This window comes from Nipponia nippon, unplaced genomic scaffold (genome assembly GCF_047370975.1).
Source record: "Nipponia nippon isolate SJK-2023a ecotype South Korea unplaced genomic scaffold, ASM4737097v1 scaffold_6, whole genome shotgun sequence".
In the NCBI taxonomy this organism is placed as follows: Eukaryota; Metazoa; Chordata; class Aves; order Pelecaniformes; family Threskiornithidae; genus Nipponia; species Nipponia nippon.
This window is the reverse complement of record NW_028262380.1, coordinates 20,064,548-20,088,403: the sequence shown is the minus strand read 5'-3', so window position 1 is coordinate 20,088,403 and position 23,856 is coordinate 20,064,548. Positions and strand designations below refer to the sequence as shown.

General features: G+C 42.8%; 1 protein-coding gene across 2 annotated transcripts in view; it reads left to right on the top strand.

The window, feature by feature from the left end:
- Nucleotides 1-23,856, top strand: part of PPARGC1A (PPARG coactivator 1 alpha) — a 369,128-nt gene that overhangs the window by 281,153 nt on the left and 64,119 nt on the right. The gene's annotated exons all lie outside the window — the stretch shown is intronic.

Here is a 23,856-nt window from a genome sequence, read left to right as displayed (position 1 = left end):
CGGCATTATCAGGGGTGTGGAAGCCTTTCCCGGGGCTGTGAAGGCAGAGGAGGTTTGGTTGCCGGCCTGGGCGGGAACTGGGAGGAAGCCCAACAGAAAGGTGGTGTGTGAAGGAGAAATCGTGCCCCTCCCCTGGCCCTGTACACGCGACCATATTTCTCTTCCTCTCATGTCTGCAAAACCTCAGCCTCAGGAAAAAAAAGATGAGGGAGAAAGGTTGAGAAAGCCTGGAGCAGGAACATGCAGTTGGTACCAACCCTTCCCTCCATTTTAAACTCCGGGCCAAACCCAACTGCGATCACAAGGATTAAGGACTACAAAACATGGTTGAGACTAATTACAAGCGAGACTTGAAAGGCCCAGAAGCTTTTGGAAGGGGGCTCAAAAATCCCTCAGATGGGGCCCTGAGCACAATTTGTTTAGATTAAAAAAAAAAAAAGAGGGAAACAAAAGAGGAACAAAAACCCCCTTGGTTCTCCTGACAGCACACGCACAAGTGAGTATGTTGGCAGAGAGCATCCATGTGGGATTTGCATTGCTTTGGGGAGGGAGAAACTGCAGAAGCGGAAGGATGTCCGTGCTGGTGTGGGGTTTTGCTTCCTCCTCCAGCAAAACTGCGAAAGGCAGAGCCACCGGGGTAGGAAATAAGAGAACAACTGATTGAACTGTGTAATAGTAATAGTCGTAGTAACAGCAATAGTACTAATTCCCTGTGAGCTTGGTCGGTACTTAAGCCCAGCTCCCAACGCACTCAGGCATGCTGGTCAGTTCACCCTGCCGACGTGTATCGTAGTTGCTCCATCTGTAAAACATGACTGATAAATCGCTAACGTGCAGATTTGTGATGAGCTCAGATCATTAATATTTTGCCTTGCTTGGAGATCCTTGATTAGAAAGTGCATGGAAGGCTAAACCGTTACTTTCTTCTTTTCTTGAGCTGAATTATGTTCAGAAAAACCTATTTTCTGCAGAGGCTCTATGAAATGTTTGTCCTAATACTCATTTATCGTGAGTGGCGCTGATGGAACGGGTGCTGGTGTGAAGCAGATGTATCTGTGTAATAGTTTACTTTGATGGCTCCTTTAAGAGGCTTCATAATCTTTATATTTTACCATTGGGTTTGGAATTTTATGCTCCTTTAACAGGTGTATTACCTTGATCAGATGTTTTCATTTTAAACTATTGACTTATGAGCACATGGCCTGCAGGGATTGATGTGCAGCAAATTGATTCCTTTTAAAAGATTTATTCTTATATTCTCTTTTTATTTAGTGTAGGGGTTCACTGGAAAACATAAATGATTGATAATGACAGTTCATGAGTAAAAATGACAGTGTCCTGCAATTAAAACCTTTGTTTCCCTTAGTTTAAAAGCACATCTGTAGAAAGAAATCAGTAAGGATGGGAATACATGTAGAAAAATCCAATCTAAAATCAGACAGAGTTTAGTTTTCTGGGTTAACATTTAACAAAACCAGCTTTTCAAACATTTCTTCTCCACTCACAGCCACTATTGTTTTTGCGCTCTTTTATCGTTGAAAGAGTTCAAGCTATTTGAAAAGGATGTGTACAAAGATTACCTTAAAATGACTCATTGTAAAAGCTCCCTACCTGATGAATTTGTCCTATCGGAACCAACATCCATTTTAACAGAATCCACTAAAAAAGCTCAATCTGTTCAGCCTGTGAGATGGAATGCGGCAGCAGAGTCCTGCCATGAAAATAGCTTGTGTAATCAGTGGAATATAAATGGCAACAGCATCTTGTACTCCCTTTTATGATGGTGGAAAGAGAAGGAATTCAGTGGGCAGCCATATGACTGAGTCCTGCATGACCGAGAAGCTCACATTTTTGCATTGCACTGTGGCACAGGATCTCATGTGTCCGAGAGGAGGTAAATTGTTCCCGTGCCTTGTGACCAGAATCTGTGTCTGGAGGAAGAAGCAGAATAAAGGACCATTATTTTAGCAAAGGCATTAGAAATCTGTGCGACTGCTGGAAGCATTAATTAACAAAATATTTTCTCATAATGGCTAGCATCCTTCTGAAAATAAGAGTGGGGAAGCTGCTTGAAATAAAAAACTGCATATATGTCTGGGCAGCTTAAATTTTTAAAGCACTGCCTATGCCGACAGAAGAGGCAAGGACATGGCAATTACTAAAGGTTTAATACAAGGATAAATTTAAAGCAACTTTATTCTATGTGTGAGCCTCCTACATGAATGCATGATTTGTGTTGGTGCCAATGTGGGTGGCGTTTGTTAGACTCTGGTCAGAGTCCGGTCTGTGTTGCTGCATGAAACGAGTGTGATGGGGTCAGGTCAGTCCTCTCTGAATGATAATCCACATCATAAAGCTACTGTAAATGATTCAGCATGGTTTAGTATTATTTTCAGCCAGTGCCCAGGAGAGGCCAGGACTGAGCTAGCATTAAGAATGAATTGTCCATGCTTCCCACTCTTATATAACTGCGGGTTCAGGTCACAGAGAAGTACGTCAGGAAAATGAGCGCAGCCTCCTTCCGCAGCGTAGATTACTTGTCTTCCTTAAGCAAAGGTTGCGAACGAAGGGTGAGGGATTGGACATGGGCTACAGATGTGTTTGGTTTTCAGAAAGCACCTCAGAGCTTCCCAGAGAAATTGAGTTATGATTCTGCAGGTTGCCAGGGCTTTCAGGAAAGGTGCTGAATACCCTCTACTTCCACAGTGACCAGGGACATTTCCCCCATTTTTGTGAGCAGTTGGCATGTTGAGTTTGCACCTTTAATTTCTAAGTGGATATAATGTGTTAACTTAAAGCCAACAATTCAGTTGCAGACAGGTTATTGCTGCAGTTGGTGGCTCTTGTGATTTTTTTAATGCGTGGTTCTTTGATCTCTTACTAAGTCACCTTTGCAACATTAATTTCATTAAATTGTTGTTTGAGGTCATACCAAATTGCCATTTTCTTCTATTGTCATCCTCAAAGGGTCTGAATAAGTTACTGATGTAGATACCTAGGTAGTTTCTTAAGGATTGAGAAGGGTACAAAAAGGCAGACTGGGATGCAGGACTTCAGAAAGGGACAGACCAGAAGGAAAGAGAGAAAATTCACAAAAAGCAGAAACTGTAATTCCTAATGGTCTAAACTTCATTTTGTAGCAGCTACATTTAGGCTGGACGGATGGCTGTATGATTGCTCCATTTCATTGAGTAAAAAACCATTAATATTGTGGAGTTTTACTTATGTACCAGGAAAAAAAATAAAGCAGAGCTCTGTGTGCTTCAGACTTGGCTAGCGAGTCCAGCCGAGAACAGATGGAAACTCTGCCAAGCCCTTTTTCATTGAAGAGTTTTCTTGAAGCTTTAAGAGGCGAAGATCAGAGCACTGCAGACAAAATTGCTGATTCCTGCTCAGGGCACTACTCTCTTCCCTGCATTTAGGACCGGGCTGGGCGTCTGGCAAACCTAGGCTGAGTTCAGTGGCTGTGAGTGCTGCTCAGGCACAAGGACCGTTTGACTTGGGACTGAGATTAAGCAAAATTTGCTGGATTTTGTTAATGTATTTTTAGGAGTTTTGAAACCGATGTTTTGCGTCGCTGCAAATGGACGGTTTCAGCCTGTCCCTGAGCGGTAGGAGATCCCAGGTAGAAGGCTCAGTGGTGTTCATGTTACTATCTCACGATGGAGCTTACACTATCAGCTATAATGTCATACTAGTGCAGGCCCCACACTTGGGCTCTTCTTGCCTCATAAAAATGTCAGTATCTTTTTTTTCCCGAGCTCTTCAGCAGTTACATTGTCCTTCCAAGTACAACTGTGTTCCTTTACTTGCAGACTTTTCTCTCCTTCAGGACTATACAATCCCATTATTTCAGAGGGGATTGTGTCCTAAAAGAGTAGAAAAAATGTTTGTTTCTGGTTTGGGTCTTTTTTCGCTCTTACGTGTAAAGAAATGCCATGAAAAACCCATGGAGATGGAGTTCATTATGTTAATCCCATCTCTAAAAACGCTGCCGTGCTGCGGGCCTTTGTTGTCAATAAAATGTCAAGCAATGGCATGTACAGCATGTTGTGCAGACTTCAAAATGCCACAGCTGTAGGACCGTGCTGTGTTTTCTACACAAGAGCTGGGAAATATGGGAGGGATTAATATCAGGTGCAAGCCCAAGTGTTAATACCGAAAACCAAAGCAAAAAAAAACCTTACAAAGAGTTTTCTTCAGCGTATTTGTAAAAATTGGTTGTCATTCTTCATACTTTGAAAGACATCTGTTCACATTTCATAGTTTACCCCTGGTTTACCCAGGAAAGCTGATATAGTAGTTTGCTTTCTCAAAGGGGCAATATCTTTCCAAGTGTTAATGCCAGTGTACAGCCTAGTAGTTTCAAAGAAGGGCAAAATCTAAAAAATTGGGACCTTTTGGTGCTATAATGTAGTTATAGCCATTGATTTATCATGCTTGTGATAATATGGGGCCAGGTAAAACACCAGAAAGCAAATTGCCCTTTTAATGCCAAGAAAAGGGATTTTTCTTCAGCACTGACCTGTTTTATGAGATTGTGGATTTTGTGTTGTAAAGGACCTGCTGCACAACTGTGACCAGTCTGGAGGGCTCCCCTCCTGTTGTGGGCATGCCCGGCGCCAGGAAGGTGATTAATAATATCACCCTCACCAGCAGAAAGCAATGGGGAAAATATTACTTTCCTGGAGATGTGTTTTTATAGGTGTAGTAGAGAGACTAAAGGACAGCACCATTTTTCATTCTCCTAAGCACTAAAAGAGGAAACTTTGCCAGAGTCTGGGCGTGGGGTAAGGAGGGTAATGACTGTGAGCAGGAAACTACTCTTACCCTAACTCTGAAATAAGTATCACACCTTGTTTCTCAGACATAGTCTTCTGAAAATGTTGCTATTTTATTGGAGGAGTATTACCATCTCTTCTTTTCACACAGCACTGGCACAGTGCTAGCCATTGGTGTGCATTAATACCAGGTCTACGTTACGGACACAGGTTCTGCTGATTTTCAAGAAAAACTAAATACATTGGAATGAGGACTGGCCATACTATGCTAGTAAATCAAGACCAGTGATTTAGTTCGGACATAAGAAGGATGAGGGTTGTCATGTGGAAGTAAGAGGGATGAGGGATGATGGCTGTCATTTCAGGTCATGTAGAAAGCTCTAGCCTAATCCATGACCATAGCATTTTCATCTCCATGTGGCTTTCACACTGATTTCAGTGACTGGATGGCAGAAGGAAGAGACATATTACTATTATTATTTGATATGTGTGAGCCCCTGTGGCCTTCCCACTGTACTCGCCTGGATCAAGCTTTGCCTTCTGCACGGGGGGCCAGGCACTCTGCTGCGCAGCTCCATCCGCCTCTCCCTGGAGCAGCTTTGTTAGGTTTCATATAATTACGGTTGATGTCTCTCAAAGAATATTGCATGTTATGTTTTATGTTCCTTTTTGACACCTCGTGATAGGGTTTCTTTCAGCAAATCACCATGTGCAAAATGTGGAAAGATTGCAGCTGTAAAATTAATTTCATTTGTATTTAGCCAGGTGTGGGTATTAAGAGACAACCAAAATCCGGCATCATAAATCCTCTTCCAGGGGAAAAAAAAAAAAGTTAGTATCTGCATTCTGGGTTTCTCTTGTCTTCCAGGCTCTTTTTTGTTGTTTCACTGAACATGCTGGTGCTGCCAGGTTCCTTACAGCCGTTCTCATTTTGTCTGCTGCTGGTTTGTGTGCTGATTCAGTAGCTACAATAGCATACCTTCCCTCCCTCCTTTCCTCTCCCTCTTTCTTTCCCGTCCTTTTCTCCTTCCTTCTTTTTCTCCAATATGGGGGCAGACAACCTGAAAAATACTTTCGTCAGCACATAAAAAGGTTACACTTGCAACCAGCTCTGCATCTAGTGATTCTGTGATGAACTGTTTAATCAAACCTCATTTTTTTCAGTGTGGGGGGATCTCTTTTTATGTGTAATATCAACAGAGATGCTCTCTTTAGGTACATATTTGGAGTGTTACAGGTAGCTCCAAAACAACCTGCACCTCCGGAAAAATCATTTTCTACTTGGAGGAGGATCTGGGGTTTAGCACAGGGAGCTGGGGCTGTTGTCAGGGCTTTGGTGGGTGGTGTGGTCTGCTGAGCTAAGTTAGGCAGCAGCATGGGACTTTCTGAGAGTAGGTATGAGGATGAAGAGGTGCTACTTTTGCACAGAGCCCTTGTGACTCTACTGACATTTCTACTTGGAAGAATCGCCTTTTTAAGGGCGAGAAATAGTTTAGTTTGTCTGCTTGGCCCTCTGCGATATGTTCCTACCTCACACTAATGCCAGTCATTCAGATAGTTCTAATTATAAATGTGACAGCTCTGAGAATTTGGATTTTAAAATCCTGCTTTTTTTCATGTGATATGTTGCAACTCCAAACCAGAAAAAGTTACTAGTAGACTTAACCAGGTTAGAAGGCAGTGCTTTAGCCGCAAAAGCACGTAGTCCGCACCTGGATTTGAGCCAGGGAGTACATCTGCTATGTATCTCACAGAGAAAAACGAAAGTATCCTATGCCGTGAGATTGGTATCAGCAGGGTCCCCTGTTTCCAACCATGCACATTTGCTCTAAGTCATGAAATTAATTAATGGAGAAAATTTCTTGTAAAATAGAGCAGCAGTTCTGATTTACATGAGTTCTGTGCATTTGCAAGTATTTTCTCCCCCTATGGCTAGAGCTGTATTAACAGGTTTTGTTCCAATAAACTAACTTACATGCATGTTTTAGGCTGAGATCTCAGGGATCCAGTCTTGGCAACAACTTTGGCATTCCCTCCCGTTTATTTATTTGCACTGATCCAGATGCCCCCCTCTCTGTGCCGTCTGTCTCCCCCCCAGCTTAGCTACTAAGCAACCTCTTCGGTCGCTGCAGTGAATCAGCACTTCTGGCAGGCTCGTCCCTCCCGCGCGCTGCCTCCGAGCACGACGCCAGTGCGGCGCACAGACCCCTCTTGGTCTCATTCGCCGCCGAAGGAGCGGGGCTCGGCCCTTAAGGCAGAAGTTTTCTTGCAGTTTTACAAAATAGCAAATAGTAGATCAAAAAGTCATGCTGGCTTTTACTTCCTTTTAGGAGGAGAAGATTTTTGCTGATGGTGATCCGGGGGATATTTGCAGCCTCCTTTAAAGCACTGCGTGGGTTTTCGGATAGTTTGTAATAAGTGTAATAAATATACTAAGAAATAAAAGAAATTGAAACTAGACACGTTGCACTTGAAAAAGATGGATCTTGTAAGATTCACAGACCTTTGAAAATTTTGAGAAACTCTCTGAAATAACTGCAGAAAAGAAACAAAAATCCAATAAACACATGAGCTCTCTCCCCTCTCCAAGCTTGTTTGCAAATCCTTTTTTAGGTCATGCTACCTACAAAAGAAAGGAAGAGAAGGGAGTTCTTGTATTTATTTCGTTACAGGGAAGATTTTCAAACCCAAGAAGGTCTCTCACTCCATGTAACCCCCCCCCCCGCTGAAGATACTCAGTTTCTCTCTGGGCCTTTGGAAATATTCCCCAAATTATTCGTATCTTCTTTGGTCAATTATTCGTATCTTCTTTGGTCTGGCAATACAGAGCAAGAGGGTGTTTGTAGACCCTTTGCTTGGAATGAATAATACTTGAAACCACAGCTAATCTCACCGAGCTCGTTGATGAATAAGTTGTTATTGAATTAAAGGCTCAGAGCATGGCCCGCAGGAAAGGGTAAATCCTGCTTCGCTGGAATCTGTGGCAAGGCTGTTGTTGATGGGATTGCAGAAGGGCAGGATCAGGCTCTGTATTTTGCTTTGAATGCATTTTTCTGAAATGGTAAGGGAAATGAAAATAATTTGCTTCCAAAAAAAGTTTTTTTCATAACCAGTACAGTAGCAATATGCAGCAGGATTCAGAGATCCTGAGCTGTATTGTTGTTTTATCGTTGAATAGTTTTTTTCTCCTCTTGCCTTCAAATTTGAACTCAAATCTTGGCTCAGATCCTTCGTGTGTGTTTTCATGTGTAGTTCTGTAGGCATTGTTTTCCTTAACTTCCATTGATGTAAATAGTTAAATAACTGAGGGAACTGGAACCATCTAGTATTACTCCTCTTCATCAGATAATTGGCGCTTTGCAGACCTAATATGCAATATGTTGATTAGTGCTTTTGTTATATTAGGGAGTTTATTTTTACCATACGCCAAATCTACTGTAGATTAGTCTCCTGTATGCAGTTCATTAGACGTCTTGGATGAGGTTTTCAAAGTGATATCAACCTTGCCTCTACTTGGGAGCTCAGTCCTGCAGAAAATCACGATACAATATACGCATGCAATGCCTGTCATCTCAAGTGAGACACTGGGGACCTCCAGAGTTGAAAACATCAGCTCCTGGTGTTGGCTCTGAAGTGCCAAAGCTCCCTGGGTGGTCTCGAACAGACTTGCCTCCTTCTGTAGGTCGTGCATAGAGGGTGCCCCACAACACACGTTGTTCAGCGGATCACTGCACGTCTCAGATGGCATTCGTATGTGTCCGTTTCGTACCTTGCATGCTGAAGTGTTCTCGCCTCTGCCGTGCAGTTGTATGAAAGAATGCATGCAGGTGTTGGCCCACGGAGGGATGTGTGAATATAAATGGAGTCTGTATTTTCGAAAGTGGTCCATTGTCTTGGGGATTAATGGGAAACTTGATCATCCGGTTATTGCCTGCAACTGCATACCCTGTGAATACACCAAGTATTCCACATCTAGTGGTATGGGTTTGTGTTTTTTAAGGTGATGGTTGTGGAGAGGATTATCTTTTTTTCTGTTTACTTTATTAAGCCAATTAGAAATGTTCAAGACTAGGAGGTGTTTTTCCAGATCTTATGATCCCATTAGTTAAACAACAGAGGGATAAGTGAAAAAAGAAAACAGACTACAGAATAAGCTGTGTAAATAAACTACAATAACTAACTTCTGGTCTGGTAGCATCTTGCTGAGCGGCCTGATTATTGACTGCCCAGCCAGTTCTGCTGATACGACCAACATAAATTCATCTTTGCTGCTTTTTTACCGATGCTAATGCCAAAGAACCAGAGGAGCTCTAGGAAAGGAGAGCTGGATTCAATTCTGGTTCATGAATCACATATTGAATTGTCAGGAAAGGAACACATTCTGCCCCAATTGCCACTATAACTATGATAGGTTGTACTCGTGTGTCTCAGGGCAGAATATGGTCTGAAATGAAATAGATGAGGTCAAAATCTGTTTTCATTGATCACAGAGAAGGCAGTGAAGCTGTAGAGGCAAACGTGACAGCAAAATATTGTCAGCAAGGCCATTCCTCTTGCCAGTGATGCATCACGGCAAAAAGAAGGCTGTTTGATTTTCAACCTCCGTGATGTGTTGGTCAGGTTGATAAAAAAATAATCTTTCTGTAAGCAAGCAAGTTGAACTGAAAGTAAGACATAGTGATTGACACTGAGTTGCAAGTTGCCATTTATATGCCAAAAATATTTATATTTTATCTTTTTGCAGGGGGGAAAAAAAACATTCAAGGAGCATTTTGTTTTTGTTGGAGAAAGTATTAATATTTTTTTTTTTAACTTGTATTTTTAGAATATTACAAAAGGGAGACCAGGAATGTGATTCCAGGAATAATCTGCTTTTATTCCATCGTATATTCCGCAGCCCGTTCCATAAAGATGACAATAATAAAAAAGCAAGGGACACAATATGAGAAACAACTTTCTGGTAGGGCGGATGGCTTTACAGAATAGATACTGAAGCAGCAAAGAACTGAAAGTGGTTTCTGAGAAGTGTTGACCTCCTTTCGTGCCACTTACTGTGAATTAAAGCTGTGAGTGAGAACTAGTTTGGGCATGTGGTACAGCACTTACAGCAACTGCTGCCAAGGAACAAGATTTGTGTTTCTAAGGAAATGCAACAAAAGAAAATCGTTTAAGAGGCAGTGGCTGTCACTGTGTAAAAAAAGTATCTATGTACAGATAGGAAAGAAAGGCCGAATTGGGTTATTCTATACGCAGGTTAGTGTATGTGTGAATTCTTGTAATGTGAGATTCAAAATCAAACGACTGTGGAGTGTGCAGGGTTTAGCATATCTCACACTGTTGGAGTTTACAAAGTCAAGCTAGCTAAAAGCAGTTGTGACCTGCTCTGTGCCTGTGATTGACTGTTGTATGTCATTCTTAACGGGCATTATTAGTAACAGTGACCTGCTGTACGAAAGGGATACATTTAGAGCAAGAAAACTGGGTTTTGTGGCTTCTTGGAACTCCTTTCTTAGCAAACCAAAAGGCAAAAATCTTCAGCACTTCTAAACCAAGGCTGCCAAACGGTATCACTTACCACTACCTTTAGGGTTATAAATATCTTAGGACGTGACATCCACTCACTGATTTGTAGCAAAGATGTTATGAGAATTGTTCATGCACTGAAGTTTCATTAAGGGATGAAAACCGTAGCAAAACACTGAGGAAAAAATATTGCTATATTTTCGCAGTGTCTTAACTCCTTTTTTTTGCCCTCCTGGGTTGGAAAGGGAACCACCTGTCTCCCTTGCTGATGTCAGACTGCTCCCTGGAGACACGGTGCTATTAGAAAGCACATGATACTGTACGTATTTACACCAAGCCCGTATCTGATTGAGATTGGGCTACAAGACCCGTGAGTTCACAAGTTTCTTCATCATACTCTCATGCATTAAACATGTGTTTGAACTCTGGCTTGAAAGCCGTGTGATCTTATGATAGACGTATTTATGTAATAGTTAAATGAATGATCATGCGCTCTCCAGCTCCTTTTCCATGCAAATGCAGAGGAAATTGAATATTATAATATTTCAGTAAGATGTCCTCAATAACAAATTACTGTTTAAAATAACCAATATTTGTATGTATATCAATTGCCTAGCAGTTATTTTTGTCTGCTATTTGCATGATATGGAAAAGAGTTTTTCTAGCAAACGTTTTAAGCTACTTGGTGCTGCTTTCCTTTTGGAATGATCACAAGGGTGCACATTTAGGGACGTATTTTCCATCTGTTTTTTTGAAGCTGGCAAAGCACATAATTTGGAATAGAAAAGAAGTCGTCTGAAAGTACCCAGATTTGAACGGGTATGTGTTTGAGCCATTCTAGGAATTCTTATTCTGTAGCAGTTGGTAAAAGTGAAGGACTACATTGTGCCCTTGGATGCAGTACACAGGCAGCGCTCAAGGCCGGTGGGAGCCCTGTGTGAATGCCCAGGGGCGCACTAGGGCCCCTGAGAGCTTTACTGCTCTGTTACCGAGGCAGAACCTGAAATGATCAGGAGGGCTCTGTGAACCCCAGCTGTTCAATGTGGTCCTGGGGTGTGCAGGCTTGTTTGAGATGGGTCAGGGTCCTTTTGCAAAGTCCTGTGCTTGTGCATCTCTTCATGCAGCCTTGAGTGACGTGCCTGCCGGAGGGACCCGACAAGTCTTCTGTGTCCTGCAGTGGTGGGCATGGGGCTCCCAGTGCAACCAGGCTGTGGGCTTGCTCAAACGTCCCTGTGACTTCTGCCAGAACACGTGATCTCTGTGAGCCAAAGTCAAGCTTTGCTACAGCTGTATGACCCATGTACGGCTTGAGGCCTGAGCTTCCTTGCAGAGCAGCACTGGCATAACGGTGCTTCTTTTTGGAGCGGGGATCTTCATCTGCCGAGCCGCAGCTCACCCACACTCCCTCTGCTCGTCCAGAAGTATCACCTTAACTCCTCACCCTTTTGTTGGGACTGCTTGTTGCGCGTGGTGAATACGGATGGCAGAGTCTGGCCCTATGGCTCTGGCAATGGTTGGATCAAGCTGGGTGTGGTTCAGTGCAACAGTTTCTCCTAGGTGGGCATTTTGAGAGCACCAAAATACTTGGGGCCGCTAGTGCTCCTGGGAATCAATGGGACTACAAGCAGCTGGGAAAAAAAGGCTCCAAGAAATGTGAACTGCCCCTGAACCTTGCTGCAAAACCTCTCTAACTATGGGGAGTAGAGCAGATTTTGAGACTTTGGGTTAGTCATGTCCCTGGGGTCTCAGGTTGCCCAAACTAAGCCCTGAGAAAAGAACTGCATTTCTTTTTGCCGTGGTCTAGAGTAGGATGCCCACACCACAGCTGTTGAGCTGCTAATGTCTCCTGAGCAGTTCAAGCACAATTCCTGGGCTGTGGAGATGTGTTTTCACTAACAACTGGATTTTTTTTGGCTGGGGGCTGGTAGGTCCCAGTGGAAAAACCATACCAGTGGGTGTTGCTGAAGACAGCACTGCTGGGTCACCATGGGATCTAGCTTATTGCCAGCGCGCGCCCAACTCACAGTGGTACAGAGGGAGCTATCAGTATCTCATGCTCCAAGATCTCCTTCCTCTCATTTTTTTAGGATATGTGATATATTTAGTGTAGTTCTTGGCCATATGTTATGGGTTTTTTTTAAATAGAGATTGAAGGGTAAGGAAAAACTGGCCATCCCTATTCTAGAGACAGAGAGGTTACAGCTAGAAACAAATTCTTGGGTCATCTGTTTCATCCTCATGTGCTAGCACCATTTTTTTGTATACTAAACCACACAGTGTTGTAATATATGATTGATATTAATTAGGTTTCTGCAAAGTACTGCACTCCTCAACTTGAACTGAACCAGAAATAAATATATTGCCATATATTAACATTTTATTAGTTGAGAAGAAGAATAGGATGAAGGCACCTATGTGAAATCCAAAGTATGAGCTTCAGATTGAATTAATGCCAGCAGCGCCTTGAGATTAATTTGGTTACTATGGGTACAGAATAAGAAATAGTATACCATAATGTAACTATGTTTACTGATTCATTTCTGGCATTAAAAACTAAAACCACATTATATATGCAACAACGGTCTTTTCTTCCTTGGAAGAAGAAGGTGGGTACATTTTAGTAATTAAAGTGAATGTTGCCCTCTGAAAAGTGCCAGTACTCTACTGGAAGACGAGCTGCTATTCTTTTACAGGATCTGCCCCATCACAAGCAGCAGAGCTGTGATATACCAAAAGAGACCTAAAACCCAGGGAAAATACTACAACCCCAGGAAGCTTCCAGTCTTCTACAGCTTCTCATTAAATATCTCTTGTAACACGATAACATCTGTTTCATGTGCTGTTCAAGTGTATTGGTCAAATGTCGGTTTTCTATCCTCACGCCACTTCGTATCTCATCAGTATGTAGGAGAGGGAGCAAGTTTTCCATCTTAAGATGTTGAAAGCTGGGTAATAATAAAATAATGCAATGGAAATACCATATATTCAGAAAGCAATTATTTTAAGGGGTTTCAGTTTTGACATGGCTAGATTAAGTATGAAGCTTTTTGGTTTTTATACTTGCTGTCAAGAATGTTGTTAAATACTGATACCACCTCCTAAGAGAACAACTTTTAAATACCAAAATGAAAAGGATAAGCATTAAATATTTTGGTAGATATATTGTGCCATAATGTCTACTGCCTTGTTCTTAATACAAAGCACAGTAGGGCTTAATTAAAAAGTGATTGTACGATCTATCACAAACCTGCATTAGGGATATGGATGCCAAGAAAATTAAGTTGAATAGGTGGTGATAATGAAATCGATATTTTATTGAATAGTTTTTATTCCTATGCCTTTGTTTTGCTATTCTTGCCTCCCTGTCAGCAGGTAAGACATTTTCCATCCAAATTTCTTTGAAAGAACTCATTTAGTCTGTAGCTGCTTTGTTTCATTGTTTGATCAGTATAAGTGATTTTGTTCATTTTTTGACAGAGTAAAATGCCTTGATAAACTTTTGACTCTGTCGGAGCAGAGCATGACAGCAAACAAAGAAAAGCAAGTCTTTTCGAGCTCATTCCTGCTAGAAGTAGCTAGCTAACAACTGGTACAAGGGTGTTTTTCTATTTCGTGTAAGCAAAAGTCGCAGTCATTCAAAGCCTCCAGGGCAGCCCCACAACCTGGTTTAGTACAGATTTCTCCTGTTCCAGCTACCGGTGTGGCTTCAGGAGCTGCTAAGCAGAGTGTTTAGCAGTAGAGAACATGGAAATATATTCACTGAAGCAGAATACCCAGTGAAGTATATATACAACAGAAGTAAGTGTTTGTACAACCTGGGCCAAAATCACCCTTGTTATAACTTCATCAGCGTAAATGCTATTGATTTTTCAGGTACCACTGACCTGAAGTTGCTGGGATTGTTCTCGGGATGAATTTGACCTGTACTGTTAAGGCCAAACAGAATCACAATTTAGAAAGTGCAATGCAAAGAAATAGTTACCGCGTATTCTGCTGTCTTGTAATTCTACACCAGTCAGAGTTCAGTGCAGTGTTGGAAAGTGTCATCTTTAAGCGGGTAGAAGTGTGTTTGCAAGCGCTGTAGCAAACAATAAGACAAAAGAGCTTATTGTTCCCCTTCATATTTTTAAGAGTGGTATCTTGCAAACCAGACAGCTTGCTTTTTCTGAGCAGAGCTGCTGGGTCAGCCGGCACAGCTTCATTTTCACGTCTTCACTTACTAGGTTCAATCTTGCTGGTGTCGTTTTTGTGGCAAACTCAAACAGCCAAAAGGGGAGGCTGGTTTTGATGATCTTGCTGCGTGTCCTGGATGAACACGTATCACATATTGCAACGGGCTGCACGTTGCAACTTGCAGCTCATCTCGCGCCTGGGTGTGATATGCAACATGGGATAACGTGCTAGCGAAGACAGGCACAGCACAAGGCTCTGAAAGCCATGAGAGGCACTGAAAGCTTGCGTTTCTGGTATGCAGTAGTATAGATATTTGAAAGGTTAGGTTCGGTCTATTTTTAGGTAGCCTTCACATTGGGACTGATCTAAAAATGAAGGTGATACAAAAATTGCACGTGTCTCTCCTGATTTGTCAGAGATTTTTGACAAAATGAGTAAAAAAGGCTGTTCTCTAAATTGGAGAGATTTTTTTCTGAAGTAAAGCTGTGCCTCTTATTTAGAAGAGGAGTCTTTATATTCTTGATTAAAATGCCAGTACCGTCTATTTCACTCCAAGATCAGCATTTTCAGATTTCAGCAAAGTTAAAGAAATATGACTTTCCCACTTATTGTTTCAGAAGATTTATTCACTTGTGTAAATGAATTTTAAAAAATTGGCAAGGCCTTTTATCTCGTATAAAATAAATCTGAAGATAAATGATCTTTTCCGCTAACATCACCTATCATTAAAGTGGCTAAATGAAAATCAAAATGTGTTGCTATTTAGTGCCTGCTCGCCTTTTTACAGGAGATGAAATTGAGCATGTTTACTGGGGAGGAATTGTCAGCAATGCTTCGATTTATAGCATTGTCCAGGATACAAATTAACAACCACCGTGTGTTTCCCCCACTCTCCCTGGAAGATGGTAGCCCTGTCTCCCCAAAGCGTATGTCTCCAGCTTGCTGTGCACGCTCCCACCCTGCCTTAAAGAAAACCTGCAAACAATGTAAAATTGTGTTGTATTGAACTGAAGCGCAAACATTTTTCCGTGTCTTTGTAAACAGGAGCGCATGTGAGAACAGAACAGCTGGAGGTCTACCTCCAGAAAACCCCTGGGGATGTGTCACACTCATTTCTCCAGTCTATGCAATCTCAGTTTAATAAATTGGTAATAATATTATGATGAAGTGCTCTTTGGTGTTGGTTTGCTGTTTTTTCAGAGGGCTTTTTTGCCTAGCAACTTGCAACATAAATTAAAATAATCTTCGTTCAGACAGTTTCCTATTTTTACTTGGTTCTTTGTTCCTCAGAGGGGAAGGGGGAGCCTGCAATGGGCAGAAAGGAAAGGTGCACTCCAGTGAAGTCTCTATCTCAGTGTGAATCCTACATGGTCCTTTCAATGCTTTTGGTTAAATGCATTGCCCTGGCTTGCAGTTCTGCATGTGGCGTTCAACAGAGCAGAGACAACAAATAATTTTGAATTGTGTCAGATTGTCGGAGACTTTTATGACGGTAGAGATCCATTAGGGACAAACGTGAAAGTAGCAAACTTGTCTTATCCGTTGATTGGCATGAAGTAATGAAAGTACAGTCATAGCTCTTTCTGGGAGGAGGTATGACTCTTCGCTGGTACCCACTTATAAAATAATTATGAGACTAACCAGTGCCCCAGGGCAAAGGATATTCAGCAAATACTAAATTTCTTGGGAACAAAGTTATCCAAAATGGTGATAGCTGATGCAACCTCAGCACTTTATCCCTGTTCCATTCACAGGGGAAAGCTGGGAAAGCCTGAGTAGTATAAAAATAACAAAAAAGGTGGAAATGTGTGGAGGAGTTTCTGCTTTACACTGTCTTGGTCCCATCTTCTGTGATAAGGTCTGATTCAAAGCCTGCCTAAATCCATTTAAAAATTCCCATTCCCTGCAAAAGAGTTTAGAGCAATCAGCCCTTCCAGCCACTTTAACCCCCCTTTTACTTTACTGCATTTTCTGGTACAGGTATGCAAGCAAGTGATTCGGATAGAATAAAATAAAATGAAATTAAAATAAAATAGTAACTCAGCCCAAACCTTTCTATGGCTAGCAGTTCTCCCGTTCCATCCCTGTACTAGTTTGTTTGGCCCTGAGTCAAAGGTGGAAGTACTGACAAATTTCTCGGCAAAAGCATCGCTGGAGGAGGCTCAGCCTCCAAAGGTTTACAGCTGCACTTGGTACAGCTAATAACCCCTGGGCTAAATGCTTATCTTCCTTTATTTCAGTTATCTGAACTGGGGATGTAGGGAGGATGACATCTCTTGCCATTTGTGCAACTTTTTTAGATTAATACTGCAGCTCCAAGAAAAATGAATAATTGGACTTTTGAGCAGAGAGTGGAACCACGAAACCCATAGGGATTCCTCTAGCACTAGTCACTAGTTTGCATATTGCAAGTTAACTGCAATTCATGAAGGGTTCTAGCTAAAAATAACTTCAGGGCTCAATTTTGGCTGGCAGGAACTACTAGTTAAGAGGTCAGGGGAAGCTGATCCTTCAGGAGCCTTGTCTGTGTGAGACCGCATTGACTGTTGCGGTGAGGTGACCCTGTCTCCTCTTGGCCTGTCCTTGGCTGACTCAGGAAAACGGGGTGCAGGGGCTGTGGGCAGCTGGGGAAGGGGACGTTTGCTGTGGCCTGGACCGTGAGAGGCCAAGCAGTGGGTGCTGGCTGCTGCACATGAGAAGCTCTGCTGCCCACCGACAGCAGTCTCCGCAGGAGCTTGCCCTTCTCCGCAGCCAAGCATAACCCTATAAAAGGTGACTTGGTGCATAAGCAGATTTTTGAAAAAAAAAAAAAAACAAAACAAAAACCAACCACTTTTTTTGTGTGATATCTTTATTTTATTTTGTTTGCCTAAAATTGCAGCAGAGCAAATCTGTGGCCTGTGTTACTAAAATCCAATCAGATGACTGCCGTTCAGAATTATTTCCACATTATACTTTGTTTTAATATGAAAAATGCCAAGAGCTAGGCCCATGAAAAAAGGCTGACTCAGTTCCATTGAGCTCTGTCTGAAGAAAGTCTTATTTGAAGATGAGAGATGTGTTGGTAAGGCTGTCTGTCATCTCTACTTCATTAAAAAAAATTGCTAGGAGGCACTAAAGCTGTCCACTGCCTTTTCTTCTGTTCCTTCACTCAAAGGTGCTTCATTCACATCGACTTTACCATAGCGGTTTTGTGTAAAACAAGATTTGATTTCAGAGTATTTAAAGGTTACTGTTCTCTCCAGTGCTGCACTGCAGACTTGTGTGTGCTCCACTGCAATCGCCTTCCCAGCCACTTTAGAGAGCAGATAGGCTATGTTATGGAAATATGGGATTTTTTTCTTCCATTAGCTACCACGAGCCTTGGCGTGGATCTGGCAGGGAGTGTGCTCTCCTGCGCTGCTGTGGCAGCCCGGGCACCGCAGGTTCCCTCAGAGCTGGGAGGTCCTGGCTCGGTGGCTGAATGGCCAGGTGGCAAAGGAAGCCCCAAACCCAGTGTGACAGCCGGGTGGCAGCCTCAACGAGGGATGGTAGCTTCGGAACAGCCTTGGCTCCCACCATATTGCTTACGGTTGCATCAGGGAATCTCTTCTGTACCCTAAGATATCGAATCCATGGTGGTTGTTCCTGGGGTCATCCTCTTCAGATCCCTCTGTCCTGGTTTCAGCTGGGATAATTTTCTTCTTAGTAGCTGGTATAGTGCTGTGTTTTGGATTTAGGATGAGAATAATGTTAATAACACACTGGTGTTTTGGTTCTTGCTGAGTAGAGTTTACACCAGTCAAGGACTTTTCAGCTTCCCATGCTCTGCCAGGTGCACAAGAAGCTGGGAGGGAGCACAGCCAGGACGGCTGACCCAGACTGGCCAAAAGGCTATTCCATACCATATGACATCATGCTCAGTATATAAACTGGGGGAAGAAGAAGGAGGTGGAGGACGTGGGGAGTGATGGCATTTTTCTTCCCAAGTAACCATTATGCGTGATGGAGCCCTGCTTTCCTGGGGATGGCTGAACACCTGCCTGCCGATGGGAAGTAGTGAATGAATTCCTTGCTTTGCTTTGCTTGTGCTCGCGGCTTTTGCTTTACCTGTTAACCTGTCTTTATCTCACCCCACGAGTTTTCTCACTTTTACTCTTCTGATTCTCTCCCCCGTCCCACCAGGGGGGAGTGAGTGAGCGACTGTGTGGGGCTTAGTTGCCAGCTGGGGTTCAACCACGACACCCTCTCAGAAAAAATCAGTAAAAACCAGATTGGTATTAATGATGAACGAGTCAGGAAACAAGGGCTGCAGGGTAATACTCTGGGTGTCCCAGAGAAGATGGTGCAAGGTGGATGGTGATAGGGGTAACTAGAAGGATCTGGGTGGGGTTTTCCAGGGCCCTGCGGAGAGTTACAAATACAAGGTGTAGCCCTGAAGCTTGCCCAGGTTCTACCCTTTGTGGCTGAAGCTGGAGAAGACAACTGCCCATCCCCAGAGGGGTGTGGGCATCCCAGCGAGGCTGGGAGGGGGAGAGGAGGGGCACAGCTTCTGAGGGCAGGGGGGATGCCCCCAGCCACTGAACAGGAATGCCAGAAGCCGGTCCCCTGGGTCTGATAATATCAGACGTGAGCAGGTTTTGGTCTCTTCCCAGAGACTTGAACGTGTGGAAGGATAAGGGGAAAAACAGAACTTTATGATTTCTTTTGTTCCAAGGAAATATCAGCAGTGAGGTGAGTAAAGGAGAGATGATGAAGATCTGCAACGGTCTGTGATTTTGATGTGGTCCTGCCTGCTCTGCCAATGTGCAAGAAGCTGCAAAACAGGCATCTCTCTCCTTGGCTTGCCTGGGCATCTGCACTCAAACAGCACCAAAGCCTCCTCAGGAAACTGATGTGTTTACATGGCTCCATTTCTCAAACATATAGGGGCAATAAATTTGAATGTAGATGCTCTTTTACAGATTAGTCTCCCTGCGAAACAGTAACACCCGAGTGAAAGACATTGTTCATGCTGCTTTTAACAGGCCTGACGAGCTGGATTTTCCTGCAAATCATAGCAAATGTGGGTCCTGGAGAACATATGCTCCAAATGTTGGGGGGAAACAAGTGACAAATGTATTTTTTGTGTAATCAGCTGGAGTGTTTTTGTTTTTCTTGTTTTAGTAATAAGTAAGTGAAATATGCTTGTGAAGAGGGAGATGTTCAGGGAGGTATGAGAAAATTTAGGAAGATTTCTTGTAGTGGGTACCTGTGCTCCTGCTTCACTTAGGCACTTCTGGAAGGTTTTAGTACACGCACCGAGTTACAAAGAGTTGCAAAGTATCTGCAAGCCTGGTTAACATTGATAATCAGCTAATCTGCACTAATAGTGAATATTCACAGTCAGGTCCATTTGCATGTGAACGAGCAAGTGATTTCCCCTGGCATTCAGTGCTGTTTATTTGAGCCCTCTGTCTGTGGAGGCAGATGTGGCAAAATTCAGCTTGGTGTCTCAGTAGTGTCAGTAACGCATCGCCGTTCGCCGTTCGGAGAAAGTTATTTTGGACTCCCTAATATACAGCTCCTCAGACAGCAGCCTGTGGCCCAGAGCTGGGCCAGGAATTAATTTGGCCCAGATCTCTTGAGTTTTTCAGAGAGCTGGTACAGCGCACCACCGTGGTTTTCCTCTGGTAAAAAAAACAAAATCTCAGTTCATAACTGCCCTAGCACAATTGGAGAGGGCACACTGCCTTATGCCATTGTAGAATTACTGCACCAATGAACCCAGAAGTTCAAGGAGTTCGACTCACTGGCTTATGCTATTGAGGGCGTGTTCTGGGTAGGATGAACTGGATAAATAAGGAAAAGAAGCTGAGAAGGAAAAAAAAATCAGCAAACAAATAGGATAGAAGTGGAGCAGAGAGAATGGACTGGAAAACAAATACAGGACTGTGCAAAAAATAAGAGTAAAGATGCACAGAAGGAAGATTTCTAATAAAAAATTAATAGGGTACATATACTTTATATAGAACACCATTCACGCTAACACACCTTTGGAGTGCAGTTTGCTCTTTTATATACAACATTGGCTGATCTTCTGCTGTAAGGCCATTCACTCTTGGAGGGTCGAGCGGAAGGGGTTGAACTGGTGTGAGAACTGGTTTGCAAACCTCAGCTTGCTGAAACTCCAGCACTATTTTTATATACAACTTTGGTTGTCCTTACTCCACTGGAAAAGTAGCAAACTTTGCTGAAAATCGGCAAATACCATAGTCTTGGGACAAGGAAAGAAATTCTTTTTTCCTCAGTGCCATGACGAAAGACTATGTTTTGGATTTCAAAATCATGGGGGCTCCAAAATCAATAGCTTCTTTGAGAAATCTAAATTACAGGAAATAAAAACATGACCATAGTTTGAAAATGTGGGTGAAAGATTAGGAGGAAGAGATAAAATGAATGCTGAATCCAGGAAGTGGTCAAGGACAGAAGGCTTGAAGGCTTCGGTCTTGGAATTCTGTTCCTGTTGTTGCAGGCAGCCATACCTTCCAGTCCTATTAAAAAATGTATCAGGGTTTGGGAATTTGTGCCCAAATGCTGTTGGAAGGCTTGCCAGAACTGTCTTGAATTATGGCCCTTGAAGAAGGAACGGCAAAATTTGGGAATCGCTGAGACTAGGTACAGAGTAACCTGAAAACGGGAAGTGCAGTGATTGAGGCGGTGGTCTGATGACGGACATTTTAACAGGGCAGACTGGGTCAAACCCACCCACAGACTTTGCCAGCTGAAAGAGGGGTTTCTTTGTGTGTTTGTTATGGAACCAAAAAATGTGTGTGTGCTCAGATCCTGCCCCAGGAAAGATGTTTGTGCAATTCTTTCATGTTGTCAAAACACAAGGGGAGAGCATTGCTAAAGCTACTAGGGAATGTTCAGAAGACAAGGTTTCCTTTGAGGAGAGCGGCTTTCACAGGCTTCATTTACATATGCTGAGGCTGCGCCGTTTCCAAACGACATCACCACTGCAACTGCCTTCCTCGCTTTTCTTCTCTTACGGGCACTATGCGCAAAAAACCACATTAAAACGTGTGAAAAAAAGATCCTAGTGAGTAATGGCTGGGGTTAGACACTTTGATTTTTAAAAATAAAATTCTACCCAAGCAATGGGTAACCCTCGTTGAAACCTCGGAGTCTTTTGTAGTTGGAATCATGCTTGGCATCCCTTCCAGGTAACGCTGGAACTGCCAGCAAAGTTCGAGCCGTAATGTGGACAGGGCCATAGAAAAGCTCTGGGGGACTCTGTTATTATTACCTATTGCTTGCACTGTCTACAGTGGACTGAGAAAGTTCTCTGATCTCTAAAGCTTGTATGGTGAGAGCACCACTAAGGTCACAGTTTATATTTATCAGTTAACTTGCTAATTTGAAGGGAAAGCAGCGAAGTGGAAATGTAGAAAATACAAACAACATGAGCAGGTCAAAATATCCAAAACAGTAATATGAAATGTTCCAGTGTAAATACATTTCTATAAAAGGTGTGAATGAAACTTCAAAAAAAACCAGATGATGGATTCGGCACAGTCAATGAACACAATTATAAGTAGGTATTGAAGGAGAATATTCCACCAACCATGGATCCACAGATAATAATTAATAAGAACCAGCTCCACTCCAGGCAGGCAGGTGCCCAGCATTATTTCACAGTTGACTGTTTGGGGGGAAGAGGTACTCACCTTTGCCCCAGATCTTAATAATTTACTGCAGTTTTATCATTAAATCAGCATATAATTGGGAAGGAAATGAGGTTTTTTTCGTTGTGAGAGCAAAGCAATACCGTTAATTTAATCATTCGTAGGAAAGCTTTTCTGTAGTCATTCGGTATTTTGCTGTGGTTTTTTTAATTAAGTAAAGTAAAAACAATGCCATTTTTGTCATCTGTGCTTGGTGAAAATATGACAGTGTGATGTGATTTGCAACTTAAGCACAAGCTGGGAAAACTGTACATTTTAGCAGGCCTGGCAATAATGAATTACAAGGGAACGCAAATAAGCTACGAATATATCTGAGACCTCCTACCATTTCTGAAGTTTCCAGTGTCTGCGGGAAAAAGGCTGTTTCAAGAACTGTACTTCTTTTTATTTATTTTTTCTCTCAGCAAAATCACCATAGCCTTGTATAATAATTGAATTCATTTAGCCTTTAGAATACTCAAGTTTGCAAATAACAATGAAAATGAATATTTCATGACAAGGAGGATGATCAATTATAGTTTTGTGACTTTGACTGGTTAGCCCAGCACAAGGGAGTCAGCACTTACATTTCACGAGACTTTTTGCACCCAGCTAATTAAAAAACCTGCAACTTAAGACAATAAGCAGGCAGGTGGGGATAGTTAAACAAGATCTTTATTTGTTGTTTTGTTTTTTTTTTTTTCCCTGTTGTGGGCAATGTTTTACAGTTCAGTTTGGTACCTGGAGTTTGTTGTATATGCAGTCCAAAGGGGCATCATAAACCAGTCGCACCTGCAGCAGCCCCTGTTGCCTGGGAAAGGCTTCGAGGAGGAGGTGCTTCTGTTAACAGCACGTCTGGGTTTTCACACGACAAGAGGTTTTTTTTTTTTTGTTTTCAGTGAGAAAACGCTGGGTCCAGGTCAGAGGGGTTGGTGCAGGGTGTTTATACAGAAATGCACCCTGAGGCAGCAGTGCTTATAGGAAAAAGCAGGGGGGGGCTGAGCAGTTATGGGCAGGACTGAGGCAGTTGCTTGTAACAACCCTGGTTTCTAGGGGGAGTACGCTGAGGCAGAGAAATGATTAAAGAGCAGCTGAGAAATACTGTAATCTAGCTGGGAGCAGGATCAGGCTCCCTCCTTGTAGCAGGTGAGATAACTGTATGAATGTTTTTTATAGACGCTTACTCCATTCCTGGGAAATGCTAGGGGGGGAATTTGCTGATGCATTTGGTGTGGAAAAACTAACCCGAGTTGCAATTATCAACAAAAAACCATTAACCTAACCAAAATACTTGGCGAGGTGCAAAATCCCCGAGTGAAAAAAAATGTTGAAAGGTGTTGTAACTTTTGCCAAACTCTGGGATAGCCTCTCCAAAGGAAACGGCGCTGGGGAGCCAGTGCGGGCGCTGCAAAGGTTAGGCTCGGGCTATTTAGAGCGTGCAGGCTGTAGCTTGGCTTGGAGTTACTTCACTTTTTCTTTATAATAAACAGAGCTCTGCCTGTTGTTTGCTTTGAGCTGGGGTGGGAGGGGGAAGCAAGCAAGCAAGCCAAGAAATGGAAAAAGATGGGGAGAGATGTGAGCTATTCTACGGCAGGAGCAGAGTTTTGGGGGTGTGGCGTGGAAATCTGCTTTGAATCACAGCGTGGTGCCGCGGCCGCCGAGGTCTGAGCGGGTTTTGCAAAGATTTACTTCAC